This window comes from Pan paniscus, chromosome 1, assembly GCF_029289425.2.
Source record: "Pan paniscus chromosome 1, NHGRI_mPanPan1-v2.0_pri, whole genome shotgun sequence".
NCBI lineage: Eukaryota > Metazoa > Chordata > Mammalia > Primates > Hominidae > Pan > Pan paniscus.
This window is the reverse complement of record NC_073249.2, coordinates 121,108,262-121,131,315: the sequence shown is the minus strand read 5'-3', so window position 1 is coordinate 121,131,315 and position 23,054 is coordinate 121,108,262. Positions and strand designations below refer to the sequence as shown.

General features: G+C 32.5%; 1 long non-coding RNA gene across 13 annotated transcripts in view; it reads left to right on the top strand.

Moving 5' to 3' along the window:
• Positions 1–23,054, top strand: part of LOC117974878 (uncharacterized) — a 172,625-nt gene that overhangs the window by 59,263 nt on the left and 90,308 nt on the right. Inside the window, exon 3 of one of the 13 annotated variants that reach the window (XR_008626053.2) lies at positions 7,891–8,014. The exons of the other annotated variants lie outside the window; for them this stretch is intronic. This is a non-coding gene — a long non-coding RNA (uncharacterized LOC117974878). The remainder of the gene's footprint in view (positions 1–7,890; positions 8,015–23,054) is intronic. 13 annotated transcript variants of the gene reach the window in all.

Sequence of the window (23,054 nt, the reverse complement as noted above, 5' to 3'; positions counted from 1 at the left end):
GGTAGCTAACTGCCTTTGGTTTTTCTACACACGGTGTGCAAGCCACCAGTGGATACAATGAATATATACAATATACCATTCTGAGTTCTGGAGGGTGGTGGCTTTCTTCTTATAGCTCCACTAGACAGTGCCTCAGGGAAGACTGTGTGGGGTCTCCAATGCCACATTTTCTATCTTCACTATACTAGTAGAGCATCTGTGTGAGGGCTCCACCCTTGCAGCAGGCTTCTGCCTGACACCCAGGCTTTCCTATATATCCTCTGAAATCTAGGTGGAAGTTCCCAAGCCTTAACTCTTGCATTCTGTGCACCCTCCGGCTTAATACCAAAAGGAAATCACCAAGGCTTATGGCCTACATCCTCTGAAGCAGCTGCCCCAGTTGTATCTGTGCTCCTTCGAGCCACAACTAGAGCTGGAGTGGCTGGGATGCAAGGAACAGTGTCCCAAGGCTATGCAGGGCAGTGGGGCCCTTGGCCTGGTCCATGAAATCATTCTTCCCTTCTAAGCATCTGGACCTGTGGTGGGAAGGGATGCCATAGAGTTCTCTGAAATGTCTTTGAGGCCTTTTCCTTATTGCTTTGGCTATCACCACTTGGACTCCTCTTAGTTATGCAAATATGTCTAACAAGTAGTTGCTCCACAGCCTGATTGAGCTCTTCTAAAAATAGGCTTTCCTTTATACCATATGGCTAGACTGCAAATTTTCCAAACTTTTATGCTCTGCTTTCCCTTTAAATGTAAGTTTCAGACTTAGATCAATTTTTGCTCATGCATCTGAGCATAGGTTGCTAGAAGCAACTACACCACACACTTAACACTTTGCTGCTTAGGAAATTTTTTCACCAGGTACCCTAAATCATCAGTCTCTAGTTCAAACTCCACAGATCCCTAGGTCATAGACACAATTCAGCCAACTTATTTGCTAAGAAATAACACATGTGCCTTTTGCTCCAGTTCCTCATTTTCATCTGAGCCATCCTTAGGCTGTACTTCCCTGTCCATATTACTATCAGCATTTTGGTTACAACCATTTAGTCACTCCCTAAGAAGTTCCAAACTTTCCCTCATCTTCCTGTCTTCTTCTGAACCTTCCAAACTCTTCCAATCTTCATCTGTTCCCCAGTTTCAAAGTCATTTCCACATTTGCAGATATCATTGTAGCAATGCCCCACTCCTTGGTACCAATTTTCTGTATTAGGTCATTCTTGTATTGCTATAAAGAAATACTTGAGACTGAATAATTTACAAAGAAAAGAGGTTGAACTAGCTCACAGTTCTGCAGCTATACAGGAATCGTGATGCCAGCTCTGCTTGGCTTCTGCGGAGGCCTCAGGAAGATTCCAGTTATGTTGGAAGGTGAAGGGGAAGCAGGCACGTCACATGGCCAGAGCAGGAGCAAGAGAGGAATAGGGGAGGTACTACACAATTTTACACAGTGAGATCTCATGAGAACTCACTCACTGTCACAAGGATAGCACTAAGTGGATGGTGCTAAATCATTCATGAGAAATTCACCTCCATCATCCAGTTACCTCCCACCAGGCCCACCTCCAACATTGGAGATTACAATTCAAAATGGAATTTCGGTGGGGACACAGATTCAAATCATAACAGGACCATAGAAAGTTTCAAAGGTAAAGTTGTTCATCATCTTAAAAAATGTATTTTTTACTTTAAAATCTAAAAAAAATACTATTTTACAAAATATTCAAGCTTTTAAAAATATTTTTAAAATAGACATAATTATTGTCACATGATTTAAAAATTAAAAATCTATATATTTTAATTTTCTTTAGATCCACATTTACTACCTTAGCCTAAATTTTAAAATAATGATTTATTTTTATATACAAATTAATGACATGTTCTTTTAATTATCAACTTAAATAAATCAGAATTTTATAAATATAACATTACAGATGAAGTTATTCATAATATAGCTAGATAATGATCATAGAAAGCATTTCTACATAGAAATTTTACAATAAAAATGCCACTTACCAACATAATTAATATGACTGTTGATATTTTTAAAGAATTCTTAATTCATTGAACTTGAAAAAAATCTATGACTTTTTATCTATATTCTTATTTTTAAACTTGTAATTTACATAAAGTTCTCTTCATTCTCTCTTCCATAAAGTAAAATACCATTTTGTTTACATGAAAGGGGAGAATGTGCATATTTTTAAAAAATCTACCATCAATATCTTTAAAATAAAGTTCTAATAAAGTAGGTATATGAGAACCCTATGATAATTATGTAAACAAAGTGCTTATATATGTAATAGAATTGTATATGTAATTATATGTAAAATATAATTATATATCTCAAAGTGTTGGTATTATATCTATGAGCAATCATACGTGGCCCAAAATCATTGTTTTAGTAAATTTCAGTGAGTGACAACAGGTATACAACTTAATGAAATCAGAAAAACAATTCATAAAAAACAAGAGAAATTTTAGAAATAAATAGAAATCATAAAAAGAAGCAAACAGAAATTCTGGAGCTAAATAATACAATGAGTAAAATTTAAAAAGCAGTAGACAACATCAACAGCAATCTGAAATATTGTGTAAATTCAAACAGGCATTTGAAAACAATCACCAGAGGAGAAAAAAGACAAAATAGAATGCAAGAGAATAAAGAAAGCCTGTGGAATTTATGGGACTCCATCTAGAGAGTTAACATTTGTGTTATAGGAGTGAGATAGGGTAACAGAGAGAAAAAGAGATAAAGAGCTTTTAACAATGGCTGAAAACTTCCCAAAGCTGAGGAGAGATACATGCATCCCGGTACATGAATCTCAATGGTCCAAACAGGTTCAACCCCAAGAAAACTTTACCAAGACATAGCATAGTCAAAAACTAAAGATAAACAGAGACTCTTGAAAGCAACAAATGATTTTTTTCTCACATACAATTTTTTTTGTCTTTTTTTACAGTTTTTTATTCAAAGTATATTTTATCTGATATAAGTATAGCTCTCTTTGGTTTCTATTTGCATGGAATTTATTTTCTATCCATTTACTTTCTGCCTCCTTGTGCTCCTAAAGTAATTCTCTTGTAGCGAGCATAGAGTTGGGTCTGACATTTTAAAACTGAGCTACTGGTTTTCTTTTGACTTACATTTAAACTAATCATTGATAGGTAAAGACTTACTGTTTCAATTTTATTAATTGTTTTCTGGCTGTTTTGTACATCCTTTGTTCCTCTTGCTAGATTATTTTGTGATTTGATAATTTTCTATGGTGGTATGCTTTAATTCCTTTCTATAACTTTAATGTATATATTATAGTTTATATATATGTTATATATATTATTACATTTTATATATTATTATATATTATTACCTATTATATATTATTATATATTTATATATCTATTATAGTTTATATACAGTTTATATATACATTTATGTTCCCCATAAGGCTGTCAGTGGAATTTTTCAGCAGGAAACTTTGTAGCCCAGGAGAAAGAAGAATGCTACATTCCAAATTCTGGGGGAAAAAAAAAAGCATGCAACTAATAATACTATCTTTACTGGGCAGGGCTGTGCATGAAAAATAAATAAAATTAAAGACCTTCCCAGAGAGAGATAAAGCTGAGAGAACTCATCATCACTAGACCTGTCTTGCAAGAAATACTAAAGGCAGTTCTTCAAGCTGAATTAAAAGGATGCTATTAGTAGCATGAATATATATAAAACATAAAACTCACTGGTACACAGGTAAAATTAAGTATGTATTCAAATGTTAAAGACTCTAATACTATAATAGTGGTGTGAAAATAACTTACATCTTCAGCACAAAGGTTAAAAAACAAAAATATTAAAAATAACTATAACTCCAATAATTTGTTAATGAATAAACAATATGAAAATGTAAATAATATCAAAAATATAAAATATGTGTGGGGAAGAAAGTTGTAAAGTTATTGTATGTGATCAAAATTAGGTTGTTACCAGCTTAAAATATAAGATGTTCTGGTAAGCCTCATAGTAAGTATGGAGAAAAGAACTATAATATATACATAAATGTTATAGAAAGGAATTAAAGCATAGCACCATAGAAAACGATCAAATCACAAAATAATCTAGCAAGAGGAACAAAGGATGTACAAAACAGTCAAAAAACAATAAAATTGAAACAGTGTCTTTACCTATCAATGATTACTTTAAATGTAAATCAAAAGAAACTCAGTTCAATTTTAAAATGTCAGACCCAACTCTATGCTCTCTACAAGAGAATTACTTTAAGAGCCCACAGAGGCAGAAAGCAAATGGATATAAAAAATGCCATGGAAATAGAAACCAAAGAGAGCTATACTTATATCAGATAAAACGTACTTTAAATTAAAAAACTGTAAAACAAGACAAAAACCCTTATTATATAATAATAGAGGTCAACTCTTTAAGAAGATATAACAATTGTAAAAATATGTGCTCCCAACATTTAAACAGTTAGGCACATAAAGCAAATACTAATAGATGTGAAGGGAGAAATAGCAGTAAAACAATAGTAGAGTACTTCAATTACCGACTTTAAACAAAAATAGATGAGTCATCTGGAAAGAAATTGAACAAGAAAACATTGGACTGAAAGTATACCTTGACCAAATGGACCAACAGATATATACAGGAAATTTCATCTAGCAACAGCATTACATACATTCTCCTCAAGTGCATATGGAACATTCTCCAGGATAGACCACATATTAGGCTACAAAATATGTCCTAACAAATTTAAGAAGATTGAAGTCAAATTAAATATCTTATCATTATGACTCTGGTATGAAATGAGAAATCAATAACAAGAAGAACCTGGAAAATTTACAAATATGTGTAAGTTAAACAGCATTTCCTGATATAATGATATATCAAAAAATAAATAAAAACTTAAAAAATATTTTGAGACAAATATAAATGGAAACAAACTTTATTAGAGTTTATGAGAGCAATTCTAAGATATAAATTTATTACAATAAATACCTATATAAAAATAACAAATACACAATCTAACACTACTTTTCCTCAAGGAATTAGAGAAGAAGGAACAACTAAGCCCTAAGTTAGTAGTCAAAATGAAATAATGAATATCAAAGCAGAAAAAAAATAAAATTGAGACTATGGGAAAGTGGAAAATATCGACGAAATTAAAAGATGGATTTTTAAAAATACATAAACAAGATCAACAAACCTTTAGCCAGACTAATACAAAAAGAGTAAAGACTGAATAAATAAAATCACAAATAAAAAGGAGATAGTACAACTGATACCATAGAAATACAAAGGATCATAAGAGGCTACAATGGAAAATTGTATACCTGCAATTAAGACAGCCTGTAAGAATGGATAAATTCCTAAAATCATATCTCTACTGAGACTGAATCACAAAGAAATAGAAAATCTGCTCTGATCCTTAAGTAAGGAAACTGAATAAGCAATATCAAATATGTCTCAAAGAAAATCCTGGGACCTGATGACTAGCTGGTAAGTTCGAACACACATTTACAAAAGAATTAACCAATCCTTCTCATACTCTTTCAAAAAATTAAAGACAGAGTACTTCCAAACTCATTAGTCCAACATCACTCTGACTCCAAAGCCGGACAAAAACATTACAAGAAAAGAAAATTCCAGGCTAACATTTCTGATGAACATCGATGGAAAAATCTCCAACAAAATATTAGCAAACCAAATTCAACAGCACATTAACAGAATCATTTGCCAAGATCAAATGAAATTTATCCCTGGTACGCAAAGATGATTTAATATATGCAAATCAATAAATATGATAAATCACAATGACAGAACGAAGAACAAAAGTTACATAATCATTTCAATATATGCAGAAAATATTTGGATAAATTCAACATGCTTTTATGGTAAAAACCCTCAATAACTTAGGTTTAGAAAGAGTGTACCTCAACACAATAAAGGCCATATGTGACAAACCCACAGCTAACATTATACTCAGAAGTGAAAAGTAGAAAGCTATTCCTCTAAGATCTGGAACCACACAAGGACGCCCACTCTTGCTACTTCTACTTAACTTTATACTGGAAGTTCTAGCCAGAGCAATTAGGAGAGAAATGAATAAATAAAAGGCATCTACATCAGAAAGGAAGAAGTAAAATTATCCCTGTATGTAGATGGCATAATTTTATATGTAGAAACCCAAAAAGACTCCACCAAAACACCTGTTAGAACTTATAAGGAAATCCAGTAAATTTGCAGGATAACCAATATATAAAATATAGTTGCATTTTATAAGCTAATAATGAACTATTCAAGAATTAAGAAAACAATCCCATTTATAATATCATTAAAAGAATAAAATACTTAGGAATAAATGTAGTCAATACAATGAACTAAAAATTATAAAATATGGATGAAAGAACAAAAAGTTTGTGTACAGCAAAAGAAACCACCGACAAAATGGAAAGTCAACTTACGGAATGGGAAAAATATTTGCCAACCTTATACCTGATAAGGAGTTAATATCTAAAATATTTAAGGAGCTCATACACCTCCATAGCAAAAAGCCAGATAACCCCATCATAAAATGAGCAATGGATCCAAATAGACATTTTTCCATTTTCCAAAGAAGACATAGAAATGGCCAACAGGTAAATTCAAAGCACTCAATAAAACTAATTATAAAGAAAATGCAAATCAAAACCACAATGAGAAATAACCTCCTGCAGTAATCTTCCCTGCAATAGGTGAGGAAAACACTTTATGTAAGTCAATATCACCCAGGCTTAGCATTCATTACTTAGAGGGCTTCTTAAACTGCAGATTTCTGAATCCCTCCCCTTGTTTCTATGAATTAGTCTGTCTGGGTTGGTACCAGGGAATTTGAATTTTTAACAAGTTCCTAAGTCATTATTTTATTTTTAAAACACAAATTTATTATTTTACAGTTCTGCATGTCAGAAGTCTAAAATGAGTTGGCAGGACTGTGTTCCTTTTGGAGGCTCTTGGGGAGACTCTGTTGCCTTACTTTTTTTTCAATAGAAGGCATAGTGGCTACTTGCATTCTTTGGTTCATTAATTACCCCATTTTCAAAGCACAGTGTCTCCTAATATCTCTGTCTCTCTCTCTCTCCCTCTCTCTCTCTCACACACACAGACACACACATGCACACACACACACACACACACACCCTCTTTCATACCCTCTCTTTTTCAATCTCACTCCTGCTTCTGTCATCACATCTCCTTCTCCGATTCTGACCCTCCTGCCCTTCTCTTCTAAGGATCATTGTGATTACACCGAGCCCACCAGGACAATCTTTCGAAGTCCTTAACTTTTGATATGTACTGTAATGAATTCAGAGATTCTCAGAGTGAGGACATGGATATAACACAGTTTTGAAATATTATATTTGTAGGTACAGAGGTAAATTGGAAGCAAAACTAAAAAATGTTTTCCATTTAGCTCTGACTTTTAGTGAAACAAGCAACTACAAAACCTTGGCTAAGTCAGTAGACACATTTGAACATTTACTTTGTTGTAATAGAGGGATTGATCTAGTTATTTCTAAAATATCTAACAATTCTTCATGTTGTGATTATGTAACTAGAAGCTACCTCTGATTTTTTATGACAGTCATAGGTAAAAATAGATGTTGAGTTTTAAAATACAGATAGCACAAAATTCAGAATTAAAAAAGTATCAGTACATAAGTATAGTTTCTTTCATGAATAAATTGTATAATTAATTATGCTACATTTGTCTAAAAGTATTATCCTTCTTTTAGGAAAAAACATGGGATAAAATATAGTTTAGATGATACCTAGCATATAATCAGGCATGTAGAGATCTCAGGATTCAAAAAGAAATATCAAATGAAGTGCAATAAATTGTGTTTTTTGTATAGATCCTTCGAGTCCTATCTCAGAAAAGAGAGAAATGGCTTATCCAATATTTAAGCAGAGACAAATGGCATATGAAGAGGACTTATCAGGGCAGTGGAGAGAATTGGTGATGAAAATTGGTAGGGGGTGAGTAAAACAAGTTTGAGACTTTGTAAATTTTTCCCTAGATTGTGGATTTCTAATCAAAATTCAAACAGAAAAAGTATTCCATCAAAGAATCTAATTCAACATTGGTAATACCATTCACAAGGAGAAACACAGTGACACTTTTCATTTACTAAAATTTGTTTTGCTAAATTTCTTAGAGGGATGAATCTACTAAACAACATTCAAGGCTGTTAGTTTAATCATGTCTGTTTATTAATGCAGAATACATGGTTTCAGTGTTTCTATTCAAATATATGTCAATGTGAACTTTGCTGTAACAGCAAACTGGTGTTTTCAGTATATTTTAAAATTTATTAATCACCACTAGAGGGCAGGGTTATTTCTCAATATTAGTTCCCTTACTGATGAAATTAACAAAGTAATTACATCATACTTATATTTCTGTTAACTTTTTTGAAAGACAATTTCTATATGATGATATTTTTGGGTTAATCTTATTCTAATGATTTCTTAAGATGTCCTTTTAAAAAAATCTCAAATTCTATCCTACTTCACAAATTCTCTTAAATATATTAAACATTTAAAAAATTCATAGTCAATGGACAGATACCATTTTGAACTTAACTGTGAAACCTTGTCCCTACTAAAAATACAAAAAATAAGTATACAGGAAAACGATACAAGAGTGAAATTACAATATATTAAATATTAAATGTATATTAAATTATATGTAACATATTAAATATAAATAATACTGTTAAAATATTATTTTGAATTCAACATGGCATTTTTAAAAAATTACTGGCCATTTTGTTAGGCCCCAAGAATAAAAATGATAAGACAGTCTGTTTTAGATATGATTCTGTTTTAGAAATCTTTTACTTCCCTTTGCAGAACTAAATTATGTGCTTCTGTACTTCCAACTCAGATTGTAAAATATTATGTTAGAATTACTCACATACGCTATCCCCTCTCTGGACTTGTGAACTCCTTAGGCACTGATTCAAGATTGTGTCAACACTTTATCCCAGAATGCAGACTTGACCTGCCATATAGTAGATAAATACTCAGTAGAAATTGGTGGCTATACTATAATGATGGTAGAAAAAAAAAAAACAATGAAAATTTAATTACTTACTATGATAATACTGTGTTTTATTTTATCTTGCTCAATTTCATATCAATATAATATTGATTTTAAAACAATATATGAGCTGGGTGGGGTGGCTCACGCCTGTAATCCCAGCACTTTGGGAGGCTGATGTGGGCAGATCACTTGAGGCCAGGAGTTTGAGACCAGCCTAGCCAGCGTGGTGAAACCTCATAACTACTAAAAATACAAAAATTAGCTGGGCATGTGGCACATGCCTGTAATCCCAACCATTTAGGAGGCTGAGGCAGGAGAATCGCTTGAACGCAGGAGGCGAAGTTTGCAGTGAGCCGAGATCACATCACTGCACTCCAGCCTGGATGACAGAGTGAGACTCCATCTCAAAAAAAAAAAAAAAAAATGTATGGAGAAGAGTGAACCAACAATAACTTGATTATCAATTAAGGTTGATTCAGTAAGCATTTCTTGAGGACCTAATATGTTCCTTGTATTATGCTCAGTGGTGGGCATAACAAATTGAATAAAAAGTTTATGCCTTTAAAGGGCCAGTGAATAGAAAAGCAGATACAACTGATAATTCTAATCTTTGTAATTAAACATCTTGGCCAACTTATAATTGGTCTTCAGGTTGACTAACGTAGAAATGTCAAGAAATGTCAAGTTTGGGGCAGAATATGGAGAAAAGGGACCCCTATTACACTATTGGTGGGAATGTAAATTAGTACAGCTAAAATGGAAAACAGTAAAGAGGGCCTCAGAAAACTAAAAATATAACTACCACATAATCTAACAATGCCACTACTGAGTATATATCAAAAAGAGATGATATCGGTTTATATTTTAAAATGCAGAGTCTTCAGAAACTAAACTTTTCTCCCACATATTTATGTTAATGTTCAGCTTTATACTGATTTATCAAAATTATAGACAATTAATGTGAAGATGCATTAGAAGTAGTAGTCCATAATGATTACTCTAAACAGGAAAGGAAGTAAAAATTAATGGGACTAAGCAGATTGGGAAAAAATATATCAGTGGATTAAGAATGGAAAACTTTCTTATTAAAGGAGTAGTAATGTATACGGGAAATAACAAAAGGACCAGGAAAGATAAAATATTATAATTAGAGAGAGAATGAGACTTTGTGTTTCAATGTTAATCAGCTATCTGATTAAAAGAAGAAAAAAGTACTTATCATTGCTACCAGGATATTCCATAGAGTAAGAGCTACCTTCTGAGAGTGACTTAGATCTGTCTGCTCTCATTTATATAAGGACTTTATTCTCACTTTCCATTTTACCACATTGTTTACCACCAGCAAGAATTAAAACTGATGTATATCCTCAGGGACTTGCTATCTTAAAGTGTGGGTATCTATCTATCATCTATCTATCTATCTATCTATCTATCTATCTATCTATCTATATCATCTATGTTTTATACTTATATAAGATATGTTTACTGATATATAATTAATTATATGTATATGAGACAATCTTGATAAGACACTCAGTTTCTTTACTTCTTATGCATTCTTCCATTGTAAAAATGAAATGATTACTTCTCTGAATTTTGCAACCCTTCTTATTGTTTGCAAACACTGAGAATGATTGGCAGTGTCCTTGAGTAACTTTACTAATACAGGAGGGTAAATATTTAGAGCAATATATAGGGATTTAGTCTGTGATCCCCATTCTTGTAAAGTAATATAAATATTTACAGTGCATTTATCCCACAGTGTCTGTCCTAGGAGTGAATATAAAGAAACAATAAAAACTATTTTTTAAAAAATAGTTATCTGCAGCCTTCACTCTACTTACATTTAAATTTGTGACTTAAATAACACAATGTAGAAGATATTATGGCTTCCTAACATCTCAGAATTCAGTAAAACATAATCAGTCTAAATATGGCCAACACTCCCTAATGAGAGATAAATATGAAATTAGGGCTATGAGTAATTTATAAATAGTTTGAAGAAAAAATGTACATTTTTTAAAAGCCCAAGTGGAAAAATAGAAAAGTGGTTAATTATATTTCTTCACCTTATTCCCATAAGTGTAGAGAGTCAAGTCAGCATGACAAATTTAACATTTTTTATTAATACAATATGTCATATACTCTGCTAGCGTAAAAATGCAAGTAAATTGGCCTTAAACCATCCTGAAGATTTAAGGTCCATCGGAAGTTTTAAAGTAAGAAGATTTAAGGTAAATCAATCTGAAGTATCAGATTAGTAGAAGAGTAAGATGTTGTAGCATAACCTCTGTTTTAAGGCTAACAAAATTATATCATTTTTGCTTTCTCTCTGTTTTATTCACAGTACTGATTTGAAAAAAATTAAAAAGCTCTGATTTTGAATATAAGGAAACAACATCTTCTCAGAAACTAGCTAAGACACTGATATTACTCTTCTTGCTATGAACTTATCTGCTCTTGAAAATATTTCTGGTTCCCCAACTTGGCTGTGTTGATATCAGTTCCATTAGGTTAAAAACAAAGCAAAACAAAACAACAACAACAATAAAAAAAACTCTCATAAAAGTTGCTTGCAGTAGTATGTTCTGTAGAGTATTTCACCTTGCTTGGTCTGGTTCAAGGAGCAAAATGGGAATCCTATCCTACCAAATGCCTTTCCAACTCACTCATAGAGAAGCCTCTTCTGTGCATTAATCCACTATGTGCTCATCACTACTGTTGACCTTGAAGAGGTTAAAATATGCTATTCTGGCATATTGCCTATTTAAGTTTAAAGTGGTTTAAAAAACAATACATACAAAAGATCACTTTGACCTCTGTGCTGTCTCTCAAAAGCAGAAGATAAAATTCCCATGTGAAAGACGCCCTCCCTTTACCGGAAAGATGCAAAATCTTTATATTCAAGGATGAGAAGTCAAAACTAAAAACTATGTAAAGATCTTGTTAAAATACCTCTTGTCTTTTAAGCCTCCCACATGATTTAGTTGCTTCTTCGCAACTAACTATTCTTTGTCCAATTCAGTGTTTAAGTAACTGACCCTAACTGCTTCTTTGGGTCTTTATTTCCTTATGAGAGCTTCCACGCCCTGTAAAATTTGTATTACACTTTTATCTTGTTAATCTATCTAATGTCAATTTAATTCTCAGATCCAGCTGAAACCCCAAGGGGACGAAGGTGGAATTTTTTGCCCCTAGACCTACTCTTTGCACCATATTATATTTGTTTATATAGCTACTTTCCCCACTAGACAGTAAATTCCTTAATATAGGGAGTATGTCTTAAATATATGTATCCCTAATACCTTACACTATTTTTGACACCAAATTCTCCTCAAAATAAATCTTTGACTATTTAAATAATTTTCACCAAGGTTTATATGTATTCATAAGCCTATCCTGAATGTGTTAGAAAACATGGCTTAGTTAAAAACTTGCATTTATATGAAAATTAACATTCCATTGAATAAATCTAATTGTCTCTTGTTTGACACTGAAGACTATCTAAATAAAATTCCAAGCCATTCTATACTGTTGTAATTCAGGTTTTACATAGTCAATTATCACATAAAACAGTTTTGCACAATTAACTCTCATGGGATTTCAATTTTCAAAATGTTAACCACAGATACCACTTTAGTTTTCCAGTGAAATGATCCATGGCATAAAATGTGTGTGTGTGCATTTACATGTGTGTGTGCATGTTTCGCCCAGACAGAATTATACATAATATTTAAATTAATAAAAAACAGCATATTTCTATTCCAATAACAGAATAGGGAGAAAATGGTATAAAAGTTAACTTATTACAAAACTATTTATTTACTAGGAGAGAAAAACGTAAATATATCAAATAGACACGCCTATTTTTTAGCTTTAGAGAAATGAGTTGGGGCCAGGTATAGGGCACTGAAACTGCCTAAGCCAGGAAAGAGACTACCATGTGATTTAGCATAATACACAAATATACCTACTCACCAGACATTGCTTTGTAAACAGTACTTACCTCTAAAAGAAACTAGGACTCCCTGAAGAAATGGTTGATTCCCAGGTGACGGCAGGGAAATTTCAGATGAGCCTAAACATCCTATTATATTAAGCCAGAAAGTAGAAATTCCTTTATTTTTCAGATATAAAGAATACTGTTTTAAAGAATCATAGGTAGGTATCAAAAGGGCACAGGGCCTAGCTTAAAGGAGATTACATTTCATTAAATCTGGGACAGTTTGGACATCAAAATAAATACAGAGTAATGAATTATGGCATAGAATAAAGCAAGAATCCATGAGTCCATACTTACGTGAAAAGGTAACAAATCTTTTGTAAGAAATGGGACATTGACCTAGTCTCAAAATATCTCCCCACTAATGCTTACTAATTATAAGATTTAAAAAATGAGTAGAGAAGCCTATCAAACACCACTTTAATTGAGCATTAAAGTGAATATTACCAAGTAATAGAACAAGTAGAACTTGTGCCTCCAGCAGATAGGAATGTCTGGGAACACAGCATCACTCCTGTAGTATTCCTTACAAAGATGCCTAGTCTGAATGTAATAAAAAAAAAAATTAGGCAAATCTAAATATAATGACATTTTGTATAATAACTGACCTGTAGTCTTCCAAAGCACTAAAGTCATGAAAGACGGTGTGAGGAGCTATTCCAGATCAAAAGAGGTTAAAAAATAAATGCAACACTTATTTTTGAACCGGATCTTTTGGTATAAGGAATATTTGATAGGATGGAGGGTAGTTGGCAAAACTTGAATGGGGTTTGAGGATTAGATGTTTGCAATACATTTTTCTATTAATAGTTTTCTATTTCTGTATATGTGGTCCACTCTCAGCCTAGTGGCAGAAAGCAATAATGACTTCATAATGCTCATAAATCCTGTGGGTTAAGAAATTGAAAAGGACTCGGTGGAAATAATCTGATTCTGTTCCATGATACTGGGGGCTTCAGCTGAAAAAGCTTGCTGGCTGAAAGCAGGAATCCTCTGAAGGCTTGTGAAGTACAGGTCTAGTGGTTGAACTTGGACCTAAATAATGGACTTAAAGTATTTAGGCTGTTGGCTTAGAACCCAGAACTCACTTCAGAATCTCCGCATTGTTACATGGGCTTCCTCACAGCATAGTGACTGCATCTCAATAGCGAGTGTATTAGGAGAATCAGCTAAAATTCTTTAACTATTTATGCATTAGCCTCATAAGTCTCAGAGCCTTCCCAGATTCAACAACAGGAAATAAAGACCTTCTCACCTTTCCTTTTCCAGGTCAAAACCACACATTTGATAGCAGGAGGATGAAACTCACTTTGTAATAAGAGCATGCAAGACAGAAGAGAGATTGAGTTGCAGTTGTTTTTAGAAAATAAAATCTGTAAATCAAATACTGCCTGTTCTCACTTATTAAGTAGGAGTTAAAAAATGGGTGTACATGCACACAGAGGTGAAACAATAGATAATGGGGACTCCAAAAGGAAGGAAGGAGGGAGGGGGAAGGGAAGGGTTAAAAAACTACTTATTGGGCACAATGATTACTATTTGAGTGATGGGTTCAATAGAAGCCCACACTCCAAAATTAGGCAATATACCTATGTAACAAACTTGCACATGTACTCCCTGAATCTAAAGTAATTTTTAAAAACAAAATAAAATAAAATTTCTGTCATTTGTAATTATAATTATTTTGAGAGTGGTGCTGTGGCTTTGTAAGATAGTGACCTCATATGTAGGAAGTCCATACTTAAATATTCATGGTCAATGAGGCATTATGTTGACCACTTACCCACAAATAGTTCAGAAAAAAAAATGGAAATGTCTTTTTCTTACATACTTTTGTAAGTTTTTAATTGTTTTAAAACAAAAAAGTACAACAAATAAATAGCTAAAAATATAAATGGAGGTTATCAGGAGGACCTGATTTACATTACTTTGCAAAATAGAAATCGAGAAAGTCAGGTAAGAATACACCTGCATGTGTGTTAAGCTACAACCTGAGGCTGTGAATATAAGGCTTTAGTTAAATATGAACATTTGAATCAGATGCTCAAAGGTAATCAGCCATAGACATATCCTGTTTCTTACTTCACCTTCACCAGGGTATTTAGAAATTCATGGAATAATTTTTGGTTTTCACAGTAAATGGGAGGCACTGTTGGAATTTAGTGGGAACTGTAATGGCAAATATCCCATTCTTGGTACATCAAGAATTGTGTATCCAACATGATGCTACTAACACTTCCTTCAAAATAAACTGCTGGTATGCATAAGTGAATTAAGCAGGAGAGTTACATAAATATATCATAAACAAGTAGAATAATATTCTTTAGAACAGTAGAAATAAAATATAACATTGTTTTATATATTGTGAGATAATGCATTAATAATGGAAATAGAATTACAATTGATAATTGGATTATCTAGTCTCAAAAGGTAGAGTTTGGTATCACAGATATTTTTGATGCCACAGTGATATTAGTTGTTTAAGACACTAAAGACACAGGTTTTATGGACTGATCTGGTCCATATTACTTACTGGTTAGTAACCTTGGACAAATTACTTACATTCTTCAAGCTGTCTTTTTATTTTTCTGTAAAACAGGACTAATAGTCTATAGTATTCTTGGGAGACAATGGACCTAAAGTATTTCGCACAATAAATTCTTCATATTTAATAGAGGCCAGGCCTTGTGGCTCAGGGCTAAAATCCCACCACTTTGAGAGGCTGAGGTGGACAGATTGCTTGAGCCCAGGAGTTCAAAATCAGCCTAGGCAACATGATGAAATCTTGTCACTACAAAAAATACAAAAATTAACCAGATGTGGAAGCGCACCCCTGTAGTACCAGCTACTTGGGAGGCTGAAGCAAGAGAATCACATGAGCTAGAGAGGTTGAGGCTGCAATGAGCCATGATCACACCACTGCATTCCAGCCTGGGCAACCCAGTGAGACCCCATCTCAAAAACAACAACAGAAAACTATTTTGTACATAGCAAACATTAATAATGATAGTATTGCTAGTGTTGGTGGTAACAAAGATTGTAGGAATAGTAAATAGAAGACTTTCTAAGTTTCATCTACCAAGGGGAATTTCACTATTATTGTCTAAACATTTCAGAGTATTCCTAATGGGGGAAATTAGGAGTAGGATTTCAGCTTCTACTTCCAGTAGAAACTTTAAAAGAATTCATGTAAAGAAAGAAAATTCTTTTTATCTATTTCACAGAGAACATATTGAAGTTTTAAATTTAATGTAAATGCAGGAAAGATTGAAGAAAGTATTTTTTCAGGTTAGAAAGACAGAATTGAAGAATCACACATCAAATCTATCTTCCTAGGTATAATGTTTATATTACTTTAAATTCCCAAGTGAGGCTGGATGCGGTGGCTCACGCCTGTAATCCCAGCACTTCGGGAGGCCAAGGTGGGTGGATCACGAGGTCAGGAGATCAAGACGATCTTGGCCAACACGGTGAAACCCCATCTCTACTAAAAAAAAAAAAAAAAATTAATTAGCCGGGCGTGGTGGTGGGCGCCTGTAGTCCGAGCTACTCAGGAGGCTGAGGCAGGAGAATGGCGTGAACCCGGGAGGAGGAGCTTGCAGTGAGCTGAGATCGTGCCACTGCACTCCAGCCTGGGCGACGGAGTGAGACGCCGTCTCAAAAAAAAAAAAAAAAAAAAAAATTCCGAAGTGAAAAGGAAATTATAATTGATATCAGAATATACTTTTTATCCTCCAGAGCTGGACTGTCCAGTGGAAATATAATGAGAGCCATATATTTAATTTTAACTTTAGTAGTATTTACATAAAAAGTAAAGTTAAAAAGATGAAGCTAATATTAACATTTTGTTTAACCCAACATAATCAAATTATTTCAACATGTAACAGATATTTAAAATTATTGAGTTTTTAAAATATTCTTTCTTTTGGAATGTCTTTAAAATCGAAAGTGTATTTTACACTTAGCTATGTCTCAGTTGAACTAACTGCATTTCAAAAGTGCTCAATAGCCACGTATTATGTGTGGCTGCTATATATAACATATATATAACATATTATATATGTATATATAAAAAACATGTATATCACATATTATATATGTTATATATAAAAACATGTATATCACATATTATATATGTTATATATAAAACATGTATATCACATATTATATGTCATATATAAAACATGTATATCACATATTATATGTCATATATAAAACATGTATATAACATATTATATGTCATATATAAAACATGTATATAACATATTATATGTCATATATAAAACATGTATATAACATATTATATATGTCATATATAAAACATGTATATAACATATTATATATGACATATATAAAACATGTATATAACATATTATATGTCACATATAAAACATGTATATAACATATTATATGTCATATATAAAACATGTATATAACATATTATATATGTCATATATAAAACATGTATATAACATATTATATATGTCATATATAAAACATGTATATAACATATTATATATGTCATATATAAAACATGTATATAACATATTATATATGTCATATATAAAACATGTATATAACATATTATATATGTCATATATAAAACATGTATATAACATATTATATATGTTACATATAAAACATGTATATAACATATTATATATGTTACATATAAAACATGTATATAACATATATATGTTATATATAAAACATGTATATAACATATATATGTTATATATAAAACATGTATATAACATATTATATATGTTATATATAAAACATGTATATAACATATTATATATGTTATATATAAAACATGTATATAACATATTATATATGATATATATAAACATGTATATAACATATTATATATGTTATATATAAACATGTATATAACATATTATATATGTTATATATAAACATGTATATAACATATTATATATGTTATATATAAACATGTATATAACATATTATATATGTTATATATAAACATGTATATAACATATTATATATGTTATATATAAACATGTATATAACATATTATATATGTTATATATAAACATGTATATAACATATTATATATGTTATATATAAACATGTATATAACATATTATATATGTTATATATAAACATGTATATAACATATTATATATGTTATATATAAAACACGTATATAACATATTATATATTATATATAAAACACGTATATAACATATTATATATGTTATATATAAAACACGTATATAACATATTATATATGTATATATAAAACACGTATATAACGTATTATATATGTATATATAAAACATATATATAACGTATTATATATGTATATATAAAACATATATATAACGTATTATATATGTATATATAAAACATATATATAACATATTATATATAACATAAATAATTATAACATATTATAAATAAACATATATATAACATAATTTTTTTTTAGTTATTTCTGTTATCCACATATTTGGGGAATATATTGTATCAAATAAACTTTTTTAAGCCAGTCATTTAATTTGAATATGTATGAATAAAACAAATTTTTTTTCAATCTTAGAACCCTTGGAATTGTATATCTCTACAAATTTGAAAAAAAAATATTATTTTATCAGTGCCTAATTGTTTTCATCTCCATTAGCCTTAGTAGTCTCCCAAGCATTGTGTGTCTGCGTGTGTGTGTGTGTGTGTGTGACCACTCTGGATTCTATATCATCTTCCTCTCTGAATGACTAACACTTTAGTTTTACTTCCAACTTTAAAACCAAATGAAATTTAGTACTTCAATTTTTCTCTGTGGCTTCTAACATATTTCTTCTGTTCTGAACCAGTGGAGAATAACGACAGGCAGCAGAATTTCTCTATGCCCTAAACCATCCTCACTTATTCTGCTTACTGCATCAGAGATTCCCTAACTGAAGTCTCACATGTTCCCTAGAAATTTAACAGTAAACAGAGCAATACTCAATGTACTCCACCCATCAATTCATATACACACAGCTAGTTACTCAACCAGGGCTCATGGTGGGGGTAATGAAGTGTTTCCTTTGCATCCCAGAAATAGACACAAATTTATTTCAGAGCAATGAAACAGACACTTTTGCCAAAAGAGCAGTTTGTTTTCAAGACTTTTCTTGACTGGTGTCAATGCTGTTACTGCTTTTCCCCTCTCTTAGCTTGTGACTATCCCCAATTTTGAAAATATGTGGCCCCTCTAAATGCTATATTTGAAAAAACAAGAAGCCCTTATTATGTGACTCAAAATAATAGAAATCCACTTTTTTACTTAACATTATGTGCCCTAGAAATTTCCTGATTATCCTTTTTCTAGTTAGATTTAGCTAGGACTAGATAGCACCTTTGATTATTAATTGGAAAATAAGGCAACGTCTACTTTTCTTGATGCATTTAGACCAAGAGAACATACAAAATTCAGACATGAAACACAGAATTTTGGTATAAAAATTAGTGTTGGGAGGTTGATTTCTATAGTTGATAGAACAGGTGAAGCAAATCAATAGTCTATCTGAATGTTCTATTTTCATGAGAAATAAATCTATTACTCATTGGGATAAGTAATCTTAAATAAACAATTGTATTCTGCTCTTTAGAAAGCTCCCTTTCTCCTTGTAGTCCACTTATTAATAGGAATAAAAACAGTAAAATATTACTTTTTTCAAATATATATTATTCTCGATGGCTGCCTCAGTTTTCATCTTGTATTGTTTCTATTTGTAAAGTTTGTACTGGTACTCCAGGCAAGCAGAATGACATAGTCACCTAAAATTATTTCTTTAGCTACTTGTATTCAAGCACCTAGAAAGGGAAAAACTACATGACAAGTGGTTGCTACCATGAAACAGTTTTGTAAAAATAAGCAGTAAAATTGAGTTGGTTCATTGCTTATAAAGTGCAGTGAAAAAATCATGGGGAAAAATGATATGCTCAAATGATAAATCCATACCTACTCAAGTTCAAGGGATTAGAAAACCTCTATGAATTTTCTATAAGAAACTCTTATTTCTTATGGCTTCATGGTTGAGATTTCAGAAAACTAAACCCAAAGTCTATTCCTACGAATAGCTGAATTATAATACAAATTGGATTCTCCTGTTCATAGGATTCCTAATGTTAGATATAGGGCATTGTTAGGGAAGGACTTAATTTCTGAGAATTGGGATGAGAACATAGAGGCGTATTTCCATGAAGCTGGAGACCTTAAATTGGTACATTCTATTGAACCATATTTGACAGTGGGTGTAGCCTTTTCCCTCTCCCAGGAAGTTAGGCTTCCCTTGCTTGAAGAACTTGAAATGCCTATTTTTAAGGAACTGTTTATCCTCCTCAGGGGGATCATAGCCTCTAAACCTATAGCTAGACTTATGTACCAATTGGCCCCAGAGGATGAATTACGAAGTATGAACAATTGGTACTTTAATACACACCAAAGTAATTGCATTATTTTTTCAATTTCTATAGACAGAAGCCTGGGGAACAATATGTGGAAATGGGTCCTAAGGGTATTGGGTTCAGTTGGAAAGAAAATAATATTTGATGAGGTTGAATTTATTGACGTGAGAATCTCATTTGCATCTATTAGCTCAAATGGCAAGGAGAGGTTCCAAAGTTTACTGCTGACTGGTATATGGATCCAAATGAAGTCTGCATAGGAAAACTGAAATGCCAGAACTTTCTGGGTGTACAATAGAGGAAGTTGTCCAAAGATATAGGGAAATTTAAATGAAAGACTGGATTTATTACGTAAAAGTTGCCTGCTGTCCTCTCAATATATTCTCTTGAAGAGTCTATTAGAGAAGATACTCCTCCTTCATAAAGGTCATCAGAACATTCATGAGGGGAGGTTTGAAGATTTGTGTTAAGGCTCTTTATTCTTGACGAATATTGTTGTATTTGTTCCCTGTGATCTACAAATGAAAATGAGAAATGCCACCATCGTGGGAAAGGTCCTTTTATGCAATAGAGAAAATGAGATATCAAGGTGGCTACAGCCAAGCGAGAGCTTCAAATTATCAAAGACACATAGGTGCTGTTAATGGACACATAGTTGCAGTAATCCGAAAAGTCTTATCTGAAGACATATTTGGCATTGACTATTGGGTCATGTTGCCCTATATGGATGGCCTATTAAAGATATTTCTGATTTTTGTTAGTTGAATAGCTCTAGGTCTGGTGAGCAGAAGTCTGACTTGAATTATCATGTATAGGTTTGGTTCCTCAATCAATTCCCTGATTATGCCATTTCACTGGCCCAGAGCACTTTGAGCAAAAGGGTGGTTTGTGGTGGTTTGTTCCCTTAGAGGATGTATAATGCTACAAAGCCAAAATGTTTTATCCTTCCTCCTGACTTTCCCTTATGTGACCTCTGAAGACATTTCCCAGAGTCTTTGCATTGGAGTAGGGAAATTGTCAGAATTTAGAATAATTACCAAACACAAGATCTGCACTGATATTAATTCCTAAAGATCAAAAATTTCACTGCGGTTTACCAGTCATAGTAGGAGCTTATGGAGGTCAACCATCATGGGAGTTTTGTCTTAAATCTATATGAAATGAGTCTACAGCACTGCTACATTGCCTTCTACATTTTAGCCTGCACTATGAGTTCTCAGGTAGTTTCCTATTCTCAGTTGACTGAGGAAAAAAAATGTTCAACCCCAGTTTATAGATAAAAATGTGTGCTATGCAAAAATAGATGTTGGCAGCCTTGCGGTACAACTACATGATAGCCCTGAAGGGTCATGATGATGGCAAACCCCTCCCATAGGCAGAACTCCAAGAAATGTGCTCAGTTGGTTATTTTGTCTTTAATATATCTTTGTGAGAGTTATGGATCCCCAGATATACTTGCAAGCAGTGGCTAAGAACTTTGCTAAATGTTCAAAGATTGAATGAAGGGTAATTGACAACTGGTGACAAGGATGACTAGAGAATATATGTGTATGTAAATAGAGCTTTCTGAATGGTTACAGAGTATGAAGATGTTTGTACCCCAAGTGAATGCTCACCAAACAGTAATCTCTTATCAGAGGATAATTTTAATAAGTATGTGAACAAGGAAACCCAGTGCGTGGATGCCATGCTAGCTTCTTACTCCAGCCAACCCAGTCATTTCCCAATGAACTCACGAATAAAGTGCTCATGCCATTGAGACAGAGCTTAAGTATGGCTCAACACTATGGTCTTCTATTTTCTAAAGGTTATCTCACTATAACTATTGCCAAGTGGCCAACATGCCAAAAGTAGAAACTGACATTGAGATCTCATTATAGCTCCATTCCCTAAAAGAGAATAGTAAGGTGTCATATGTCATGTTGATTGCATTGGACCATTTCTATCATGGAAGGAGCAACACCTTTTTTTCTCACTGAGACAGACACTTAATATCTGTATCTGCCTTTCTTGTTCATGATGCTTTTGCCAAAATCTATGAACTTACAGAATTCCTCACTCATGGAATTCAAACAGTGTTTCAAAGAAAGTGAAAGGAAGAAATTTGCGTATATTCATGGCATTCACTTATCTTACCATTTTGCTCATCACCTTGAAATAGCTTTCCTGACAGAACAGTAAAATGTCCTACTGAAGTCTATGCTGGGACACTGTGGTAATGTTACTCAGGCTAAAGTGTAAACTTTAAATCAGTGATTACTCTATGGTTATGTTTTTACCATAGCCAGAATTCACAAGTCCAGAAGTGAAAAGGTGAACAGTGAAGTGTCGTTTCTTACCCACCCTTGTGATCCAGAAAGGTTTGCTTCCCATCCCTGCAACTGTGGACTCTGATGGTCTTCTTATTCCTGTTTCTAAAGGAAAAGGATTCTTCCAAAAGATAAACCAATAGTTTTGTTAAGCTTAGAGTTGAAATTTCACATAGATGTTTTGTGCCCTAATGCTAGTGAACCATCAGGGAAAAAAGAACCTTAGGGACAGGTAATTTA